This window comes from Lissotriton helveticus, chromosome 11 (assembly GCF_964261635.1).
Source record: "Lissotriton helveticus chromosome 11, aLisHel1.1, whole genome shotgun sequence".
In the NCBI taxonomy this organism is placed as follows: Eukaryota; Metazoa; Chordata; class Amphibia; order Caudata; family Salamandridae; genus Lissotriton; species Lissotriton helveticus.
Genome location: NC_136072.1, coordinates 289,407,816 through 289,432,031, shown reverse-complemented (window position 1 = coordinate 289,432,031; position 24,216 = coordinate 289,407,816).

The following is a 24,216-nucleotide window of genomic DNA, read 5'->3' as shown; positions in this document are numbered from 1 at the left end:
TAGTTGTCCGTCCCTCCTTGCATTAGTTTCCTTGTTTATGATTGCCTAGGAAGTTTTCAAAAAATGAAACATATACATATAAAATATAATATATATATACTTACTTAATAATATTTACAATTAATGATCATAATAACTTATAAATTGTAAACAAACATGTTATAAATTCTAAATACATACATACACATACAACAATAATATAAATATATATTACAAAATAAAAACAAATGTGTATAAATAAATTATACACTACATTAACTAAACCAGTAAATATTAGTTAGCGTAGGGGTAAAAATTACTATTCCAACTCCAGAGAGTGTAACAGTAGGGAAAGTGTTGGATAGCGTAGGGGTTAAAATTACTCTTCCAACACCAGAGAGTGCAACAGTAGGGAAAGTGTTGGATAGCGTAGGGGTAAAAATGACTATTCCCACTTCAGAGTGCAATAGTAGGGAAAGTGTTGGATAGCGTAGGGGTTAAAATTACTATTCCAACTCCAGAGAGTGCAACAGTAGGGAAAGTGTTGGCTAGTGTACAGGTAAAACTTACTATTCCCACTCCAGAGAGTGCAGCAACAGGGAAAGTGTTGGATAGCGTAGGGGTAAAAATAACTTACTAATAATTCAAATAATTAAAAAATTAAAAAATTATTTATTTAATGAATAACAATAAATTACCAATACCAATACATAATTACTTAAAAATAATTACCAATTAATAATTAATTAACAATTACATTGATGAAAAATACAATTAAATTATTATTATTAAACATTAAATACCAAATAATAATTAAATAAAAAATAATTAATTTTCAATACCCCAAAACCACAATTTTTACAAAATATTTAGCAATTCATAATTAATTAACAATAAGTGATTGATAAATACCAATACACAGTGTTATTAATCAAACTTATTTACCAATTATTAATTAATGAACAATAAATTATTTTCCAAAACTAAAAATGATCAATTATTATAAAGTTATTACCAATTAGGAATTAATTAACACTAAATTAATTATCAATGCTCAACAATAGAATAAATATTTACCTAATTGAAATTAAATTACTTCCCACCCTATTACCCTATAAACACACAACACACTTCAAAAATAAATTAATACCCTTAATATAATTACCAATTAATCAATTAATAAAAATTAATTACCAATTAATACAAATTAATTACCAATTAATAATTATTTAACATAAAATTAATTATCAATACCAATAAATAAAAATAAATAATTACTTAATTACAATTAAATTACTTCCCACCCTATTCCCCTATAAACTCACAACCCGCTACAGAACTAAAACACAAAATTTCTTTAAAAACAATTACTACTTCCTACTTTTTGAAAAAATAATTTACTATAATTAAATTACTTCCCAGCCTATTCCCCTATAAACCCACAACCCGCTCCGGTACTAAAATGCATAATTTACTTTAAAAAATATGACAACTTCTAAAAATGTAATACTTATATTCTAAAACTACTACAATAATTAACAAAAAATATAAACACATGCATATAAAATACACATTAAAATACATAACACAAATATTAATATCGATATTAGTAACATCGATATTTTTGCTATTGATATAACTATCTTCGATATTAACAAAAACAATATTTCATACCTTCAGGTCGATATTCTGGTCGTCAATATTCTTGGTTTCGATATTGTGTTCCTACAATATTTCCAACTTGATATTCTTGTAGGCCAAAATTAAAAACTCAATATTTAGACTATTTACCCATTGCAACACCTTGTTTGTTAACAACAGAAAGAAATGCCTTTACAAATTGAAGATTCTGCAACATTCCGCTGCCTGACTACTCTTAGGCATCCTTAAATGTGAATATGTCTCTTCCTCCCTTAGCCTTCTTCATTGGCTTCCCATAAAGAAGTATATCATTTTAAGGCCCTCTGCATTGCCTTCAGGGGACTTCATGGGGAAGGGCCAACATATTTTATGGTAGGTTTCCGCTGATTTATTCCCCTAGACCACTTTGTTCAGCAACCGCATTTAATCTGGTTGTGCCCAAATTCCAAAAAGTGCAAGGGGTAGAAAGAAGCTATGTTGGCACCCCTTCTACACTCTGGAATGCCCTACTACTTGCATTGAATAAGGAAACTGATCTACTCACCGTCAGCAAAGCCCTTAAAACTTGGCTTTTTAAACGGGACTCAGTTCACACTACCTTCTTTAGCTTCAGTCCGCTATCTTCTTACTGAGTCTAGCGCATAGACACCCTCGCGTATTAGCATGGTCTAAAATTTGTCTATTTCATTTCATTATTTCATTTCACTGAGAGGTTTGCTAAAAAGGCCCCATAATAGGCTCCCTGATGGCTCAATGAAGGTCTGCTTAATAGAGCTTTGCTGGCTTATTAAGTGACACTTTTAAAGTGGTTCATTCTGATAATGGCTCACTGAAAGGCCTTTGTTGGTTTGTAAGGAGGCGCTTAGATGGCCCCTTAGGAATTTGCCTTACTGCGAGGCCCTCAAGTCACATTAAAAGTTTCAATTCGATGTTGCTTCAACAGAGGCTTGTTTATATGATATCTGTTCTCTGCTCTTGCTCTAATCCTGTACTGTGTACTACAGGTTGATTAAGACATAAAGGTGGGAGGCAGTTATACTAGCCAATACACTTTGCCAATATACTTTGTGCACTCAATTCACTCTATTGTGGCTGATCTGTAACCCACATCATTCACTCAGGGTAGAAGCATCACGGTAGCTGATCATGCAGTAATGGAGATAGGGCCAGTGAGTATCAGTGAGCTGAAAAATGGAGGGCTTAGATATTTGGTGCTCACAGCCCAAGCGGTGTACTTACACAGAATGCTTTCATCAATGTGTTCACTGCGATAGCACTATTGGTACTAACAGTGCTAGCAGTAAATATACCCCTTTCTGGTAGTTATGGGTGTAACTGCCAAAATAGTCCGCTTTAGCAGTTTCATTAAGGGGCTCCAGCAAGGATTGGTGCAATTTTGTTTTGAGATTTGGCAGCGGCACTGTACAAATATCAGCGTGCAGGGAGAGGGCATAAGTAACCAATGATGAGCATCGCTAGTTCAAGCAGGGCTGTGATGCCAAAAGGGGAGGCTCAGATTTTGGTACTCAATGCCACAGGATTAATGGTGCTCAAATGGCTAGTGGCATGCTCTCAGCTGTGTGCTTACTGCCCTAGTGTGATTGGTGTTTACAGCACTAGAAGCAAATACAGTTAGTCCTCATAGCAGGTTCGTTAAGGGGCTCTCGCAAGCCTATGCTCCATGGATTGGCGCCATTTTGTTTACAGATTTGATGTCAAACACAAGTATCTAGTTTATATCACTTTACTTTCACTTTTTTCATTCACTTTTGATTGTAATTGCCTTCAACTCTCCTCCACTGCTTTCAATAATTCACTTTGACCAAGTCACTTCTAACAGTACGGGAATATGTAATTTTTTACACTCAGCCGCGGTCTGTAGTGGGACCGACCTGCAGGGCGGTGATGTGGGGAGGGGGAGGGGCAGGGTGGGGGGTAGTAATGTATGGATTACAGAGTTTTACAGGTAAGTAAACATAGAAATAAATAAAATGAATTTCGTTGCGTGCACTGAATCACCAAATAGAGCAGATGCGACCGCCGTGGTCACAGTCGCAAAGTTATTCCATTTGTGGGACTACTGCCTCATAGGCGGGCGGTCCCCTTCCCCGGGATAATAGCGGACGGACAGAAGTCTGACCGCCATCGTAATCAGGCTCATAGTGACATCTCATTCACGTGTGAAAAAGATACCGAGCAAATTCAAAGATTACGTGTTCTATTAAAAAGATTATTTATTTAGTTAGTTTTTTTGTTATTCAGTATTGGAAATCTTGCTTTCATCAGCTGTATAGGGGAGGTGTGGTAAGATGCTGTAAACTGAGTAGGACGTCGTTAGAACGGGAATGTAGAAAAGGAATGTTAGAGTAGGAATGTAGAACAGGAATGTTACTATGGTCTGGCAATGACCACTATGTCAGTTGCTGCCAGGATCGGAGATGAGTACGTTGTACTTTGCTGTGTTTTGTCATGGGCACATTATGCTTTACATTTGACACATGGGGCTTAATTTGTAAACTAAAGTGTGCTGGTGCCCAAAGCTCTGCTCAGAAGCCCATGGCCTCTGTTATTAAATGTCAGTGTGCTGAATACAAAAACTGCATATTTTGGATCGATTGCTACGCCTCCTTTTTACACTACCAGACATCCTTTGTTCTTTTATCTCACTCTTGTAGCTTCCGTCTTTCTCCCTTTGTGAAGATTTTTCCATCTTTCTCTTTCTCCTTTTTTCCACTTTGTTAGTTTTTGCCTCTTTTGCTCTCCATAAGTGTCTGATGTGGAAAAATAAGGTCTATCCATCAAAAATAAGTGCCAGTGCTCTCCACCGGCCACCACTGCCTTAAATAAAGAACTGCGGACACATATATGACTATTGAGTTCCTAAAGAGTTCAAGTAGATTTAGCCCCAGCCATATTGTTGAGCGAGGGAGACGGCATCTCCTATTAGTGACCATAGAGTACAAATAGTTCCAATGGGATGAGCATGCTATTCACTTGCAATCTAGGGGGCAGATTTATGATAACTGGCGCATCCCCAGGGATGCGCCAGTTATCTTGCGCCGCTGCTCCGCCACCCATGGTGCGCCGCATTTACAATGCGGCGCACCATGGGGCAAAAACGGCACAGATGCGTGAGGCATCTGTGCCGTTAAGGTGGCGCATTGCTGGAGTTGCGTCGCAAGCGCGATGCAGCTCCAGCAAGGCTCGGGGGTGTCCCATCTTTACAATGCTGCGTCAAGACCTACGCCTGCTTCAAGCAGGCACAGGGTTTTGATGCAGCATTGGCCTGAAAGTGACTGAGTGAAATCTTATAGATTTCACTCAGCCACTTTTGCGAGGCGCACCTGCCCCGGAACGCCCACCCTGCGCAGGAACGCCCACAAGCGGCGCAGGGCTTTACAACGTGACGCATCTGTCTAGATGCGTCACGTTGTAAATCGGTCGTAGGGATGCGCCACCTTTACGCCGCCTTGCGTGACGCAACAGCGGCATAAACGTGGCGCAAGGGCCTCATAAATCTGCCCCTAGGTAGTTCTACTGTAGAACTTGCTGCTTTGAACTAAAGTAGGGGAACCTGCTTAATTTGAATGTGTGAATTGTGTACATATCCAGTTATATGCTTACTGCTTTCAGCTTATTAGAAGTGAAAGTTGTCATACCTTTGAAGCAGAGTTATTTTTTCTATACCCTTTTATGTTCGACCAGGCCACTGAATGGCTGCAGAAAGTGCATTTATGGTATAATCTTAATATTTATTCAATTGTGCATAATGTTTTCCCTACATTAACATCAAATTGCAGTTCCCATATATAGCTGCATTTGTGTGGTTTGAATAATGTTGTTTACTGATATGATCATCTAATCATTTGAAATGTACTCAGTATCTATATTGTAACATTATATGCATCTATGGCCATGCATTTAAGCGTATACTGAAATGTTTTGCCACGTTAACTTGACCAAAGACCGTAAGCATTTGGGTTTCTTTATGTTTAACCTTCAACAAGAAACTTGTTCGGGTTGTGACGTTTTTTTCTCTTCTGCAGGTGCAGTGGTATGATCTTAAGAACAGAGAAATACATATTGTGTGTGAAAGACAGTGATAAACAGGAGGAGTACTTTCTCAAGGATAAGGAACCTTAACGAACAAAGGGAGGACTACTGTTTGTATGGAATTCGGATAAGGGAGGATCCAAGGATGAATGGATGTGTGGATCACAGGAAAGGAGTTTCAAGTGCAGTTGCCAAGATTTATTATCTGAAGGTGTAAAGAAATGAGACCTGTGATGTTGAATTCACAAATGATATTGTGTGGGGTTTAATGGGTGATCACCCTTCAGCCAGACTCCTTTCAGACTCAGAGGGGAATACATAATTTTTTTATCTTCCTGCGGAACTGTTGCAGGAACACGTGGGGTCGACCCTGACTCCCCACCTGAAGCATATATATGACTTCTGCTACCTGCCATCCCATTGGAGATGCTCTGCATTCGGTATAAGGGTACAATCCCATTTGCTTTTTCTAAAAAGCTCGCTCGCATGAAGGCTATAAACTGTCTCCTCCACTGTGCCTAGTCTAGTCAATCATGAGGGGTCTAGAAAGCCACCCTGTACCAGTTCCACAAGCTCTTCCAAATGCTCAGCGCTATCCCAACAAAAAGGGTGACCCCTTAGGAGCAACAGACAGAGCATCCGTCCCCGCTGGTGTGTTGGATGCCTCCCGCAGCATAGTGTCTGTCTGACAAGTTCTTTGTCTAGGCAAATCTTTATCTGTTCTCTTGGAACCTTATTGTTGTCCTCCTCTTCCAATTAGGTTATGAGGCCTTCCGGGGCTACTTTGATTCCCCCTCGGCCTGCTTTACAGTCAGGATCCTTGAGGAAGGGCACAGCATATGCCAGAACTATCCCAAGTCACCCACAAATCTGAGTTATGAACCGGGTCAATCACAGTAGTCTCCTGCATCCTGGATCATTTGGGTGGCCCGCAAGGCAGTCTGCTTCACTTGGCCCTACCGTGCTTCCTATTTCCTTGAAATCAGCCAGCTCATCCTGATCCAAACCACAGTAGCTTCGCTGTTAAAACCAGTTGTGTCTGTATTTTCTGTCGCTGCCTCTGCTGGATTTTACTGAGACTAACCCTCCTCTTCAGGGGGTAAGGGCTAGACATTATGTCCATCCTTGGAGTTCTGCCAGGTGGCGAAGATCTGACTCTTAGTTGGGCCTTTACTGTGTCAGCTTCTTGGTTACTGCGGGCCCAAGAAAGCTGTGTTCAAGTCAACTGCCACTGTGAGTGCCCTCCCTGTATGCCACAGTGCACCAGTAACTTTGTGGGCATTCCTGATCTCTCCTTGTCGGCTAGCCCCTGCAGGCTTCATCTTTTTCCAGGAGCTACTGGGTTCCTAGATGGCAACCACTGCTCTCACAGCCAAACTGCTCCTCTCCCAGCAATTTCAGGCATTCTGCTATTCCTGCAGCAGAGTTTTGCTTTTCTCTGCGGGCACCTGGGGAACCCGCAGGCCGGACAGCAGGTGATGTAGAAACTTCAGAGATAGGGGACGGAGTAGAGCACGTGGCTGATTGCAATCAACATAGAGAATATGGCCTAAACTGTCACAATTAATGTGGATATTCCCAGCGTTGCCAGGGCCAGGGAGTGTACACATCCCTTGTAACTTACAATGTTGGTTTCTTTGCCTCTGTGTGCTTTAAGGTTGTTATTTGGGTGAAGCTTGCCACTAAATCCAGTTAAAATAAGAACGTTTCTTAAAAGTCTCCTAGGTCTCACAGTTAGCAATCTGGGTGGGTGTACTATGCAAAAGGAGCTCTGTGCTGTCTGTTTTAGGGTGAAATGCGAACACCAGTCTCTGTGTGGATTTCAAACTGGATCCCTCCATTTGTGACTAGCTCCAGGCTCAAGATTAATCTTGGCAGACATGCTGAACCCGAACAAAGTCCGACCTATCATTTGGTATGAATATATTTATAGTAAAGTAAGTTCACTTGGCCATTGGGTAAGCTCTGTTGCATTCGTAGTAGCATAATTTTTTTGATAGAAGGTGTATTCCTCCTTTTCATAATCCTGTGCTTTAAACACTTCTTTGTTTGTTTTATTTTTTCTCAATTTGTACGTGCATGAGGCAATGGAGGAAAGCGATACCTACATTTTTGGTAGGTCTGGCTTGACAGTGCAGCTGCCACCAAAGCTTATGTGATTCACATAAAAACAGCTTTAAGGAATACAACTGAAAGAGGGTATTTGACTCTTTCACAAACTGATCTTCCTCCATTCTGACTTTGATTTGGCAGACATAATGTGTTTCCACAGAAAAAGAATGATTGTATTGCACAGTTGTGCTCAATTCTATAAAAATGCAGGGTTGGATTTAGAGCCGCTTGCAACTATGAAGGATAAACCCATAGCAAGCATCTGATGACCAAATTTGTTATCAGCAAGTATATGAAGACGGCAGTGGCAACTAGTGAAATGAAAGTGGTGGGGCACAACACTGGCCCCGAATTGTAGTGATTCGGTGAGTGAAGCAAGCAAATCTAAATTGTCCAAGGAGAAGCTTGGGTGGTTCTCCACCAGCAAGATGATTTTGCAAAAGAGGGCCAAACGGTGCATTTGACATCACCTTTGCCAACAAATTGGTTAAATATTTAAAGGCATAAAAGCAAATTCTTAGGAGGTCCCAACAAGATACAGCTGTACGTCAGGAAATATTTTCAGCTATTCATTAACTGCCAAGTCTAACAACATCTCAATAAAATGTGACATGCAGCAGAGTCCTTTTGCCTTCTAAACCCAGCCTGGAGATGCATGAGAGATTTTGTGGTGTAGCATTGTTTTGAATTCTGCCTCTAGGCTAAAACAGGTCAGTTATATCCATGTGTACGCTTCATTAAGGAGCTTGCATCTTGAATAGTTGTATAATGACTATGAAGAAGTTGAATGAAGACCACACTCGCTTAGAGGCAGAGCCCAGTCAACATAGCATCTAGTCAGTAGACAGTTATCAATAGACAAACCTTCATGGAATGGTAATTCTGAAAAATAAATTGTTGTAAGCATGTGAAAATGGTGGGTCAGCATTTATTACTTTTTTTTCTAACATTTCTTAGTCACTCCTCTCAGGGCAATTCTTTATACAAAACATAAGAAATATAATGCGGCCAGACATCATGAAATATTGAATTGTTTTGGGTACCGAATATGGATTTCTTAATTAAAGAAATGTCCTAAATGCCCAAGAATAAGATTATATCACAAACAACATGTATAGAGGGTTGGAAGCAATGACTGACAGAAGTCCATGGACCATTTACACTGATTAAAAGTGATATAGTGCAGATCGCATTTGTAGGTTTGCATTATAATCACGAGTAGTGCGCACCCACATATAATCCTTTATTGTGCTAACATTGGGTCATTAGGTTGTGTAACCGCTTAACCGCAGTTGCAATTCTGCTGCGGTGAGGCCGTTTAGCGGAGTGGGCGGGGCCGCGTTGGCCAATGGACGTGCGCTGCACTACGGAGGTAGTGCTTGTGACAACCATTGGCCAACGAACGCAGTGAAGGGGGTAGTGAAATAACATGAAAAAGGAAGTGCTACATAATTTTCAGTGTAAACCTGAAGAAATCAACTGTGCAATTATGGCTAGATAGAAACCTTAACATGTAGGGTTCACATGTGTAGTTAACAAATGTTCTCACAATTAGTGTGCTTATGTAATGTGTTAATTGAATTTGCTCAATAATAATGTTCATTTATATGTGTGCTTATTAAGTTACGTACCGTTTCTTATGTTGGCTGAATTCTGTAGGCCGAAAGTGTACTTTTTCCTAAAGTTTTCGAATTAGATTTGCTAGTAAAATTCATGTGTATGTAGAACTTGCACTTTCCCACATTTCTGTTGCAGGTGGAAGAAAGTCGCCTTTGTTATCTAGAATAATGTCTTAGGCTTAGGGAGGAGAAGATGCATTGAATGGCAATGCTGATAATGTGGTATGGTGTTCTTTCTCACCGGAGAGAGTCTGGGAATTAAGGTTATCGAGCCAAGCCTGGAAGCATCGCTGCCGCATGGAAAGTTACCTACGAGGAGGTGGCTTGCTTGGATCAGGAGATGTTGCAGAGCATGATGGGATGGTTTTAATACAGGTTCATCTACTGGGACTAGGGGTGGAGTCCGGGGACCTCTGCCTCAAAATGAAGAAGACAATATCATAGAACGAGTTCTGTAGCTTAACGCTACTTGACCCATCAATGTTAGTGAACTTTTCAGGAAGCCTTCATGTGCTAACACCTTTACAGAACGTACCTGAAAAATGCTAGGTAGGGCTGTCACGTTAGTGGTAGTGTAGGGACAGACCAATGCATTTTAGCTAAAAACCTATTATGAAGGGGACTCTCGATATTAGAGCTGTAATTTTCTGTGTCCTGATTCTGGAATTGGTTACTCTGTGCATGCTGCACTGCCTTAAATACACTCGTAGGTTTGGATTTTTATTAGTACCAATGTATTTTTACACCCTCGTCTAGAGGTGTTTGTATGTCCAACTGTTGTTGGCTCTGTAATAAACTTACCAAACTTTGGATCGGGAGTCTGTGATTCTTCTGAGTCATGGTTCATTGGAACGGTAATGCGTAATAGGCTAACAATTTTTCCTTCCCTCCACACTTTCATGCAGACAAAAAAGAACATCGGCCAGGGGTTCCAGAGTAAGTCTAGAACGTGGAACCTGCTTCCTTTAAAAGAATAGAGTCAGTGGCTACAGTGCAAAGAAAAGAAATAAGTGAATCACAGTATCAATTAATGTACATTTGTGCACTGTGTGCCAAGCACTGCAGTTCCCTGATATGTAGTCATACTTGTTACGCCTCGTAGATCTATATTGACACAACAGTGGTGGCCGACACATTAAAATACTGGAGGGGGCGGGAGGAGTGGGGGCGGCAGGGGAGATGGAGCCAGTGGGAAGCACAACGGGGGGTGGGGCCAGCAGGAAGCACACAGGTGAGTGTGCGGCAGAAGAAAATGGGGTTAATGACTAAATGAAACACTTACCCAGTGCTGCCTTCTGCCTCACACTCCTCTGCTGCAGTTCCTGGAGTCCCTATGAAAGCATCAGACTCCCATCCAAACCCTGTGCAGCTCTCATATGAAAGCTGTGCTGGGATTGTCCTGAGCGGGCTGAGTAGATGCTCTGCTCAGGTCAGGGAGTTTGTGGGTTTCCTCCAGCCCGGCTTCTCAATGCATCTGGGTAGGAGAAACCTAAGTGGGCATGTGTGTTTGGCCAGCCTGAAACGGCCGGCCAAAAAGAAAAGTGCACTTAAAAGTGCTTGTATGCACTCCTCCTCCCCCCTACTGTGCCCTGGCCCGCCCCTCTGTGCCCAAGCTGGCTCAGAGCCAGCAAATGAAAAATAAAACGATACTTAGATATTGTTTTATATTTCACTTGCTGAGCCAATGAGGCGACGCTCCTCCACCATTGTGGAGGAGCCACCCTGGATCACAATAGTGTAGGCACAATCTTTATTTCTTTTTGGTACTCTGATACTCTGGTACTGAAATGTAGCTAGCTAGTTGGTTCCAATAATAATATCTGCCCTGATGATCATGAAATTTTGCCAGCTATCTTACATGTATCCGTATTGCCTTTGATATTAATAATGCTTGATTCGAGGGGCAAGATGGCCGCTGGAGCATTGTAGGGAATAGTCGCATTACACTCCCTCTCCGGGGCTGACTGCTAACGTTAGTACTGGACCAAGAATGCAGTAAATTGGGAATATGTGGATAGCGTATTGGCTGCTCCTGAGGTTCTGGGAAAAGGCACAGAGGAAACGCTGGGCAGGACCCCCAAGCTCGAAGTTATTAACAATGTCAGCACGCTCTAAGGAAGGTAATGGACTGGGGGCCATCCCGAAGACTTCACAGTCAGGCAGAAAAAGCACCCCCGCATTGAGTGCCACACAGAAAGCACAGCAGCGGAAGATCGAGCGAGAGAGAAAAGCTGAGGTAAAAGCGCAGAGTGGCGCGGAAAAAAGCATTTTGTTACATGGGGAGAAAAGAAGGTCAGCAGCGGAAAAAGAGCGCGCAGATACTAAACAGAACGCCAAAACCCCTAACCTGCTGATCAAGGAGAAGGAGACATCACTGAGACAGCCTACCTTGTCAGAGACTTTCACACGGAAACCCCTGGCGGCTCAGACCGGCGGTCCTGACGGAGATGTTAGGCCGGGACTCGTGTCCACCCTGGAGAGGCAAACAGAGGAGAAGGCAGCCGGAGATACAGGACACACAAGGATCGAGGAGAAGGCAGCAGAGCGAGGCGGGGTCCCGCCGGGCTGCAACAGCGCGGGCTCAGCGGGGCAGACACCCTACGCGGAAGGCTGTACTGGGGTTGCTGAGCAACCAGTGGAATACGCAGGAGCGTGCATGCCCAGGCCAGAAGAGGAAAGAACGCTGGGAGAGACAGACCCAGCCAAGGAGGTGGGGGCTGCTGTAGCGGCTCCTGGTGCAGCTCGGTACATGGAGGGAACAAAAATCCCAGGCTCAAAAGGTAATGGCAATGGTTATGGGGGATTAACATTAAAGGAGATTGAAGGCATGAATAATAATGCCTCAATGTTGGACGCACTGCTGCAAGTAGAGGCTGAGATAAGCAGCAATCTGAGGCCAAATACGAACTGGGGAAGTGAGATGAGCATAGACTCACATAAAGAACGAGAAGGGGACAAATTCTTTTCTGTAAATGAAGGCTCAACCTCATCAAGTGCTGAGGAATTAGGGACCTCTGAGATATCATCGGAGGAAGAGGAAAGTACTGAATCTGACACATTAAGTACACAGAAAAAGAAAAAATCTGCCTCAAAACGCAATGTAAATGCTAAATCGAATAAAAAGCTACTGTGGGACTATTCTGCCACTACAGGCCTTTATCAAGAGGGGATGCAAGGGCCTCAAGGGTCGCTGGGGGCACAAGAAAGAGACATGGCGAGTGAGGAGGATAATCTAAGAGAGCAAGCCACCCTGAGCCTACTAGTCAATATGCTAAAACAAATCCAGGGGGAAGCCAGGGCGGAGAGCCGCAGAGCTAGACACGATACAAAAAAAATACAGGCCTCCATCAGGAAGATGAACAAAAAGTATGAGGAAGTGGAGGGGAGAGTGGAATTGGTAGAGGAAAGGACAGGAAGATTGGAGGACGAGGCAACTGAGTGGCTTAAATTTAAGAGGGATCAGACAAAAATAATGGAAGACCTGCAATGGAAAATGGAGGACTCTGAAAATCGTCAGAGACGGAACAATGTAAGACTTTTGGGCCTGGAGGAAGGAGTGGAAGGGCAGGACGCAAGGGGGTACGTGATCAGGCTTCTAAAGGGTGCCTTCCCTGAGGCTAGGTGGAGATGGGAAGACGAGGTTCAAAGAGCCCATAGATTTCCACTGGCAATTAAAAAAAGGCAAGGAGGGTCCCAAGAAAATATGCCTAGAGCAATGCTGGTATTTTTTGGCAACTTCCTGGCAAGGCAGGAGGTGATGGAAAAAGCTAGACCAGACTCTAAAAGATCTGCCGAAGGGGTCACATTTTTTGCGAGACCTGACTTCTGTCATGTCACCGTCGAGAGGCGATGGCGCTTAAGACAGTTAATAACCCCTCTTCAACAACAAGGAGCTGAAGCATATTTGATGTTCCCGGCGAAACTTAAGGTTATCAGTGGTGGGCGCACAAGGTGGTTTTTTTCTGAGATAAAAGCAGGGGAGTACCTCGAAGAGCTAAAGGAGCAACGCAAGGGGAAGTAGTAAAGAGCAACAAGGATCAAGACTATGGAATACTTATCAAGGTCTATGGACTGTAAATTCGGGACAGCTAGGAGGGAGAGGGAGGGCGACGCTACAATGCAAGCAGCCAACACATAGGTCAGGATTGACCTATTTGCCTGTAGAAGGGGGGGGTGGGGCTGTTGTGGGAGGGAGGGGGTGGGGGGGTGTGGGGTGGGAAAGGATCAGGGAAAGTCGGTGAAACAACACAAAAGAATAGATTGGAATGTGATAAGATTTGCAACAAAACAGAACAAGTGGGTAAAATTTTCTTTAGGAAAGACTTATAAGATGAAATGGCGTTAAGGATTGCAACAGTTAATATATGTGGATTAAACGATGGGGGGAAAAGGCAAAAGGCGGCGTCACTGTTTAGACAGCTAAAACTGGATGTGATTTGTTTGCAGGAGACGCACATTTTGGAGAAAGAAAAGTTTAAACTTGAACAGTTGGGATATGTGGTGTTGGCTAGCACAAATCAAGACACCAGAACAAAAGGGGTGGCTATATTAGCAAGGAGAGGGGTTATTAAACTTAGAAGGAAAAAAGAAGATTCTGACGGGAGATGGGTTATCATTGAGGGGGAAACTACTGCTGGGAATTTAACAATAGTATCTGTATATGGCCCGAATGATGACAACCCGGAAATGTTTGAATGGCTAGATCAGGAACTCGCACTCTGGATAGAGCCGGTAATTATGTGCGGCGATTTCAATATAAATGGTTTGCATGGTTTGGGGGGAGCAGGAGGGGGGAGATACGTAGGTAGGAAAAAAAAAATATGTAATGCTGTAAATAATATGCTGCAGAATAATGCTCTTTCAGATTTGTGGTCCAAACGCAACCCATTCGGGTCAGGAGCTACCTTTTACTCGGCACCCCACAGAATGATCACTAGACTAGATTATATCATAGTGTCTAATGTTATAACAAACGGGGCCCAGATAGAGCGAATACCGAGAATGATTTCGGATCATAATTTACTGGTAATAACCATCCCCAGGGTAGATAGAGGGAGTATTAAACCCTGCACTTGGACATTCGAGAGAAGATTACTGAAAGAGGAAGAATATATCAGCAGGATGAATAACTGGATTACACAGTTCTGGGAAATTAACAGGGGTTCGGCTTCAGCTAAAATCGTATGGGATACATTTAAGGCCGGAATAAGGGGGGAAACCCTGAGTTATACCTTAAAAAAGAGTAAGATGGAGAGAACAAGGATGGACAGATGGGTAAAGGAGTTGAATAGTTTAGAAGAACAATTAAGCTGTGCAGTGCAGGGACAACACATAACTGAAATAGAGGAACTTATACTGGAAATTGAAGTCAAGAAAGCAGAAACGGGAGAAGCCCTCTTGGCAAAAGCGGCGGGGAATTACCTCACTAAGAAAGAAAAGTGCTATGAGTACAGTGAGAGAGTAGGACACCTCTTAGCTATTAGAATCAAACAGAACCTGGCTGCAGGGGAAATCAAAGAAATTAGGAATAGTGCTGGGATAGTGGTAAATAAGCTAGAAGAGGTTCAGGAGGCATTTAGAGAATTTTACGAGAAGCTATATGATCAGAAACCAGAGGATATAGGGGAAGGGTGCAGGGATTATTTGACAGGGATAACGCATGATAAACTGGACAAGGGAGAAAGGGACAAATTAGATCTACCGCTAACATTGCAGGAGATTAAAATGGCAGTGAATAACTTACCAGGAGGCAAGGCTACAGGGCCAGATCAAATACCAGCTGAATTTTACAAAACATTTTGGGAAAGACTTGGGGAAAATATGCTGGAGACTTTTAGACAGGCACAGCTGCAAAAATCTGCACCTCAGTCTTGGGATGATGCAAATATTATTGTGATACTGAAAAAGGATAAACCCCCACTAGACCCAGGGTCATATAGACCTATCACTCTCTTGAATGCAGATGCAAAAATATACGCCAAAGCTCTAGCACAAAGATTGAGTCGAGTTATCGAGAAACTAGTAAGCAAGACACAACACGGTTTTATTCCCGGGAAAGGAACTACTCAGCACACCAGGCAGTTAATTACTATACTAGATGCTGCTGAGGTAGCAGGAGATCCTGTCGCAGCCATATTTCTTGATGCTGAAAAAGCATTTGACAGGGTCTCCTGGCAGTTTTTATGGAATATAATGGACTGGTTTGATATAGGCAAAGGGTTTATAAGTGCTATTCAGGTGTTGTATTTGCAGCCAAAGGTGAGGGTGAAAATAAATAAGACATACACTAAAACGGTAAAGATCACACGTGGAACACGACAGGGCTGCCCGGCATCACCCCTACTCTTTGCCTTATATCTAGACCCATTTCTCAGGAGACTAATAGGTAACATTAACATCTCGCCAATAGTGATACAGGAGACAGAGTACAAAGTATTTGCATACGCAGATGATGTGGCACTGATAACTCCGGAACCAGGAAGGGCCATGAGGGAAATAGAACAGGAAGCAGCAGTTTTTGGGGGACTATCAGGATACTCAATTAATAAAGGGAAAACCCAGATTATTTTGAATGAATTTACACCCTTTGCGGATCCCAGAGTGGTAAAGGAGGCAGTATACCTAGGAGTAAGAGTGTCGGCAGACTTGGCGGAGTTAGTGAAAATAAATATGGAACCGTTATTATCTAAGGTAAAAAGCAATACAGAAAGAATTCACAACCTGCACTTGACACTATTGGGACGCATAAATGTAATCAAAATGGTTACGTTACCTAAATTTCTTTATCTGTTTAGGGCTATACCTCTATTTTTTGAACAACTTTGGTTTACTAAGCTGGAAAAAATACTTAATAGACTAGTATGGGCACAAGGGAAAACTAGGAGGGCATATAGACATATGACACTTACACGGGAGAAAGGGGGTTGGGGAGCACCGGATTGCAAATTGTACTATTGGGCGGCAGCTCTGCAATACTTTCAAGGTTTAATTGGAGGGAGACGGGAATACACAAATGTGTATAGAACCATAATGGGGGAGACCGCGGTTGACGGTCTACTGAACACAATTGATTATAGACTCTTTAAGAACACTAGATTTAAAACACTAAAAGCTGTTTATATGATCTGGAAGGCTGGGGTGAAAAAAGTGGGTATAGGCAGATTTAATAGATACACCAGGTTAATTGATAATGAAACCCTTCCGGGGGACATCTTTAGGGATGGAACGATGAGGATATGGAATGGGAGGGGTATTAGGAAAATAGGGGATCTTCTAGATACAGAAGGAGATATAGTAGAATTTGTAGATTTACAAAACAGATACGATCTTCCCACTAACACCTTTTTTAAGTATTTACAGGTGAGGAGCTACCTGAAGGATAAAAAGGGTGGTCGAATAGGGTTTAAACACTGTAGGCTATTAGATTGTATAGAACAAAGTAAAAATTGTAAGATACGACAGATACATGCAGAATTATACGCATATAAAGTAGATGACAGAGAGAAATTCTCAAAAAAATGGGCAGAAAAAGTTGGGACCTCCCCGGATGGATTTCAGAAGTCTCTAGATTTAGGAAGATCGGTTTTATGTTCGGCCACGCTGCAATCACAGCACTACAAAACATTATATTGCCTCTATTACACGCCGGCAAAAATAGCGCAGTGGGGTGGGACAGAAGGTACTACATGCTCTAGATGTAATTCTACGGAAGCTGATATAGTACATATGTTCGCCCAATGCCCACAGCTGTACACCCTGAAAACGGCCATAGAGGAATTCCTGGGGAAAGCTCTCGAGATTAAGATAAAACTAAGTAACGAAAGTCTATTGTTGGGGGTGAAGAGTGATGAAGAAGAAAATGACTCCACAAAGTTTTTGTTTATGGTGGCAGCTGTATATAGAATTTGTATTGCACAGGCTTGGCTTGATAAGACACCTCCTACATTCCAAATTTGGATAGCTAGATTACTAGGGTCATATAACTTGGAGAAGGCTATATATGAGAGAAAGGGGAAAAGAGCAAAAAAATTGGGAGCGGAGATATGGCAACCCATTACGAGGTGGAAGCATAAGCAAAATAGAGCAGGAGTCGGCTAAACAGCGGTAGGCAGGATTGGCCTATCTATTGGTATTTTATTTATTTATGTATTTATTTATGTATTCATCTGTTTTTTTGTTCTTTTATTGTCTTTGCTATTCTCTTAAGTACAAATTTTGGGGAGCACTGTTGCAAGAAGGTATTTGCTCGGTATTTAATTTACTTTATATTATATAGGATATATAATATGTGTATTTTGTGTTGAAAAATTTGATGTCTGTAATAGGGGGGGGTAAAAATTGCTTTAAAAAATGTCTCAATAAAAATATTTAAATACTGATATTAATAATGCTTTCTTGTTCGTGGAGGAGTGCTCTACATTTCTTAGAGAGTATTCCTGCACATACCCAGGGCCGGACTGGGAACCAAAACCGGCCCTGGCAAAGTGCTCGGCCGGCCCCCCGCCTCACTCGGGGGGGGGGAGGGGGGTTGGAGGTGCCGCCGAGCGCTTTGCCGGGGCCGGTATTCGGCCCTGTAACAAAATCGGCCCCCAGGGGCCCAAAACCGGCCCGACCCTTGCGGCGCACTGGAGGATTGCCCGGTGCCCGCTATGGCCAGTCCGGGCCTGCACATACCTGCATGCATTTCTAATATGAAAAGGCATGTTGGCGCATGTGGTAGCCTGCAATCCTAAATTTAGCTGTAATGCCAATATGCATGTCTTTACTCTCTTCATTACTGTTACCTGGACGAGAAAAGTCATGCTGTCCAGATAACATTGAAGTTAATGGAGAGCTCTCTCACTTTTGGCTTTGTTGGGAGGAGGTGATGAATGCCTTTCGTTCTATGGCAGCCTACGCCCTAAATGTATGATAAGAAAACTAAACTTACCCTTCCAAACACAGCTATGCTCCATCCAAGGGCAATGTTTTCATTGGTGCAGCAGGTCTAGTGCACCGGACCTCCGTGGGGCCCTCTGAACCATGATTATTGCTGTATTTCACATTTCAAACCATTGGCCAGAGGGGCTCACTTTCTTCCCTGCCCTAGGGCCCATACTCACTGGCCATGCCACTGACTCTATCTCCACCTTCCCGGGTCCCAAGTTTCCACTGTTGCGACTTTAGCAGTAACCTTCAAATTGATTCGCCTCCCTGCCATACTCCTGTCTCTCATCTGTTTCTAAGTCTTGTTTAGGTTTCTTTAGGCTTCATTTCCGCTCTCTGCCCAGCACAGCCATACAGCCTTGATGTCGATGGATGCTTCCTTAGACATGTTCTGAGACCAATTTACTCATTGCAGGGGCCAAACGGGTCTGAAGCAACTGACAAGAGAAGGCAAAGCCGCACAACAACATCATAAAGAGTTTCAATTACTTCAGAGACTGCAAACACTAAAACAAAACAGGTGTTACTTTAGTACAATAATGAATTGTAGTTCTCAGAAAGTTGAAAGGCTAAATTGGCCTCCCTGGGCTCCAAACTCAATATCTGCAGATCATGGCAGATATCAGGAAGAGTGTTTAAATTATTCAATTGTCTTGTCTGCAGAGCACCACTATGCTATGTTTAATGCTGCTTGTTTTGACTTAAAAAAACTGATGCCTGTTCTGTTTCCATTTTTTGCTTGTCTCATTTAGGTGTTAATTATTATGCATCACACACAAAGCGACAGGTGATAATTATGAGATGACCCATGTCTTCAGAGCACCACCATGCTATGTTTAATGCTGTTTGTGTTGACTTAAAAAAAATGATGCCGGTTCTGTTTCCATTTTTTGGCTGACTCATAAAGGTGTTATTTATTATACATCATACACAAACCGACAGGTGATAATTATCAGAGGATTTAAATAATTCCATAGATCTTGTCTGATGGGTTAATTCTGGAGCATGAAAACATAGGAAAATCATTTAAATGTGTTTAACATAAAAGTGACAAGTGGGCACACTTGCTATACCATGTGCAAAAATTGGGGGGCAAATTAGCAAGAACTTCGTTAAAATTATCACCATCTAAAACAGCGATAATGGGCTTGCTAATATGCGTTATAGAATTCCAAAAGAAGCCCAATTATCACCCTCTAAAACTGCGATCATTTTAACGAAGTTCTTGCAAATATGCCCCCCCCGGTTATTAGATGAGAGGGGGGGGGAGCGGACTCTAATAGATATACAAAAACCCTGTCAGGGTGAACCACAAAAGTCACTAAATAAACTCGTTTTTAGCTCTCTGTAAATATGGCACAAAGGCAGTCAGGCTTAAACTAGAGGCAATGTGTAAAGTATTTTTGCAACACTCTAACAGTTAAAAAGTGAAAACACAATACAAGAAAAATCCCAAGCCAATTTAGAAAAATAGAGTAGGTTTTTTGAAATAAAATGACACTAAAACAACAAAACGCATATGAGCAGAATTGGATTCATGAATTTGTTAAAATCTTAGGTACAAATATAGCCATGAAGCAAAAAGCCTCATTCAGTTATATGGTAGCACTGCACTGAGTCAAAGTCAAAAGTTCAAGCCAAACCATGGTAGAGCACACATTCGGTATAGGGCTCAGGTTTGTCCTAGTCGAAAGTGTACCTTCTAACTCAGTCCAGTTCCATGCGAGGAGCCTCGGTCTGAGGTTATCCTTGGTGGGGGACTGCGAGGAGATCGTTGTTGCTGTGACAAGCTGGTCGCCGGTCAGACCTACGTATTGGCAGAAAGCGTTCACTTCTTGCAGTCTTTAGGTTGGAAGAGTACACTCTGACACCAGCCAAGGGTCCAGAACCTAAGAGCATGTCTTGGAGGTCAGGATGCACACCAGTAGAAGCTAGTATCAGGGTACAGGCAGGTCCAGTTTGGGCTGGTCAGCTGGGCAGTTGCAGGAGAGGGCTCTGGAAGCTTGTTGTGTCCCTGTAGCCAACTGACCCATGGACTCACTTCTGAGATCCTGGGTTCAAGGCAAGCAGGCCTAGTCTTCCTTCAGACTCCCGACAGAAGGACAGTCCTTTTTCTGAGTCTTCATGGGTCCCGGAGAATTTTGATGAGAGGTTCTGAGGCAGCCACTTTTATACCCAAAGTTAGCTTGTGTGAGGGTGATCCCCTTTCTCACACTCTAAACTGGTCCTGGACAGTTTTTCTCTTTTCCCTTGTGTTGCTCTTTTTAAAAGCACAAAAGAGGTATGTTCAGGTGTGAGCTAATTTTGCCAGCGACAAGGTAGTTTCATAAGTCAAGAAGGGGATGTCACAGCCCTCAGACTACCCTTTAAAGTTCAGAAAAGGATGAGTACAACCCACAGGCCATTCTGCTCAGGAGCGAAACACCCTTCCTCACATTCAAGGCCCTTTTGTCCTCTGTCTTACTCTCTGGAAGAAATACACATCACATCACACAAGAGTCATTAACGGTCATGTGATCCTGGTCACTGGCAGAAAGGCACATTTGATTTAAGTAGGGAAATATAAACTTTCTAAAAGTGGCATTTTCAGAATAGAAAGTTCAAATCCTATGTCACTATTAAAGAGGATTTTTAATTACAATTCAAATGAGTGGAAGAAGTTTTTCTCTACCTATTCCCAAACTGATGTTATCAAGTGCAATAAGGTAACCGAGGGTCAGTCTATGTGAGAGCTAGCCTTGCTGGCCTGAAAACAACTTAGGGTTTTTTCACTGCTTGGACATTATAAAACTCAAGCACACGTCTTGCTCTTTAAATACCATGCATCCTGCCCTATGAGCTGTAAGGGCCTACCTTAGGGTTGATGAGTACATATTAAAAAGAAAGGTTTAGGCCTATTAAACGGTTACTTGACCATTTCAAAATGGCTGTTTAAAATTGTACTACAAGGTGTAGTAGCAGGCCTGAGAAATGTTTTACAGGGCTACTTTAGTGGTTAGCACAATGAGTGATGCAGCCCATTTGTAGAATTTAATTTACAGGCCCTGTGTACATGTTGTGCGGTTTACTCAGAACTTATTAGTAAATTAAATCTATTAATTAGGTATATATCTTGACAATCTTTGATACCATCAATCACTCCTGGTCCTACCACTAGGAACAACCTAACCTGGAGAGCTTCTGTTACCCTGGATGATAGCACCATACTGAAAATGCTCTCAGCAATTTACCTTCCAACCACTTCAATAACCCTCTACCATTGAATTTATTCAAGGAGATCAAATTATCCCTACTCCACTTTGGGCTTAGATAGTTAATGCCTCACTGATTCATGGCTCTATCCCATAATGCTTTAAAGCAGGTCAGGTTACCCCCATTCTTAAAAAACAGTCGGCGGATCAAGGCGAGCTAAACAACTTACGCCCAAACTCCAATATTCCGACCTTGTCCAAGCTCATTGAGAAATGTGTCCACATTCAGCTTTTCAAGCACATTCAACGCTTCCAACTGATGGACCAATTCCAATCTGGCTTCTGTCACGGTCATAGTACCAAATCAGCTATCAGCAACATTGTTGATGATGTGCTCAAAATGCTGGATCAAAATGATTCCTTTCTCCTGGTCCTCCTCGACCTATTGCTAGCCTTCGATACAGTCAAACATGATTGCTTACTTGACCTACTGGAGCATAGGATAGGGCTTCCAGGGCCTGTCCTAATTTGGTTTGCATCTTTTCTCCACAATCAAACTCAAAGATTTAAGGTCAATCATTCCCTCTCTAACCCTTCCTCAGTCAACCAAAGGGTTCCTCATGGATCCAGACTCTTCAACTCTCTTCAACTTTTTCATTGAGCCTTTAACTGAAATCTTGAATTTATCCAATGTCCATTATCACATGTATGTCGATAATACCTAACTATAACTGAAAGTCTCCTCACCCGACGAGATCAGCTCCCTCAACACCACCTTACTGAAAACTGAAAACTGGTTGATACTAAATCATCTCAAACTCAATGCTCTGAAAACGGAATTCCTTTTAATTGTCCCACCTAATCATTCATCTGCCATCAGTGAATGGATGAATCAGCTAACAGCTTTTAACTGCATACCACATATCATTGACTCCACAAGTTCCTTGTGCATAATGCTCAGCAAGAGCGTGAACATGCAAAAACAGATTACTGCACTCACCAAGGGAGCTAGCTTACAAATGAACATCCTTAGGAAAATTAAACCTTTTGTCCCCCCCAATGACTTCAAATCGGTGGTGCAATCTCCGGTGATCTCCAAGTTGGACTATAGAAGTGTAGCCCTATGTGGACTCCTGAGATTGAAGATGGCTCCACTCAGGGCCTCTCTTAATTCAGCTGCTAAACTCATCACTGGCTCCAAAAAGATGCCAACATATTACAACGGAGCTGATATCCCTAAATTGGCTCCCTTACGAAACAAGGATACTACTAAAAACTGCTTGCATGACTCATAAAGCGTTATGTTACAACATCCCACTGTACCTTGCACAAAAACGTACACTATCTAGTGGCTCTAGATCCCCCAGAAGCACCAGCACCCTTCTGCTGAAACCTCAAAAATTTCAGAAAACGATAACTTATGAACAAACAAGCTTTCTCAGTAACTCCCTTCCACCGGATATTAGGACGATCCCATCAACTGTTAATTTTAAAAAGGAGTTAAAGAGCTTCTAATGAACAAATTCTTGCCCTAGAATCCTCTTGCCAAAGACTCGTCCCCACTCTGCTTTTACTCATATTTTATTGTATTTTTTGGAGGCTCCCCCGTTATGACTTTGTAACATGTTTTGTGTACTCTTCTCCCTCTTTCTTCATGCCTGCTCTGTGCTATTTCCGCTTGACTATTTATGATTACATATGCCGTGCCATCATTGAGCTTCTCTCCCCAGACATTTCTGACCACAATGTTTGTTTTATTCGTTCACATGTAAAGCGCTCTGCTACCCTAATGAGTCTTGTTCATGCTCTATAAAACTTTTTTAAATAAAAGAGTAAAGTGTGCAGTGTCCTAATGACAACAAAGACATGTCCACCAGAAAAATAAGGTAGCGAAGGCAAAAATCTGGGGGAATACCACACAAAAGATGGTCATATCCAACACCATATTATATGTCTTGGTACTGCTGGGAGCCAAACTAAGCTGTGTGTGAAAAGAAGAGAATTAAACATGTACTTTAGAAATCAGTGCAAATAAGCTAAAAGGGGACATCGTTCAGGTGGTCTGGTACTTAAGCTCAGATGCAGTGTTTCCTGCATAATCACAGGAGACATTGTAATTTCAGGTTTGCAAATAAAGGCAACAACACAGTGGCAGCTCCTCCGCTAAGGCAGAGGAGAGTTGTCCCACTGCTTTTTCAGCAGTGTAAATAAATGAAAAATAAAATAATAATAACTCAATGTTATCATTCTATTCTTTCCTGCTGCTGCAGCCTTGCGGGTTGGGGCAGGGCTCCTCTGCTCACACACCTGAGGAGGATTGTTGGGCACTCTGTAAATGCGCATGAATGGTTGGCCAGTCGTCTTGGGCCAGCCAAATAGTCATGCGCACTTTGCATGTTTTCCACCCGGGCTGCATTATAGCCTGTGTGGAGAATATACACAGGCTTCCAGTCGCCATCTGATCGCCGAACCACAGCACTCAGAGAAATCACAATGCTGTATTGCAGCGTTAGGATTGGCTTAGAGGAGCCTGTGTGCTTCCTGTTTGGGCCTGACATGGAGGACACAAAAATTGCACACACCTTCCAGTACTAGAAAAAAAAGTTTCACTTACATTGCTTTGTCTACTGCTTTAGGATAGAGGGGCCTCCATTCCTTCTCATTGGTGGACGGAAAGCCAGGAATCCAATTCTGCA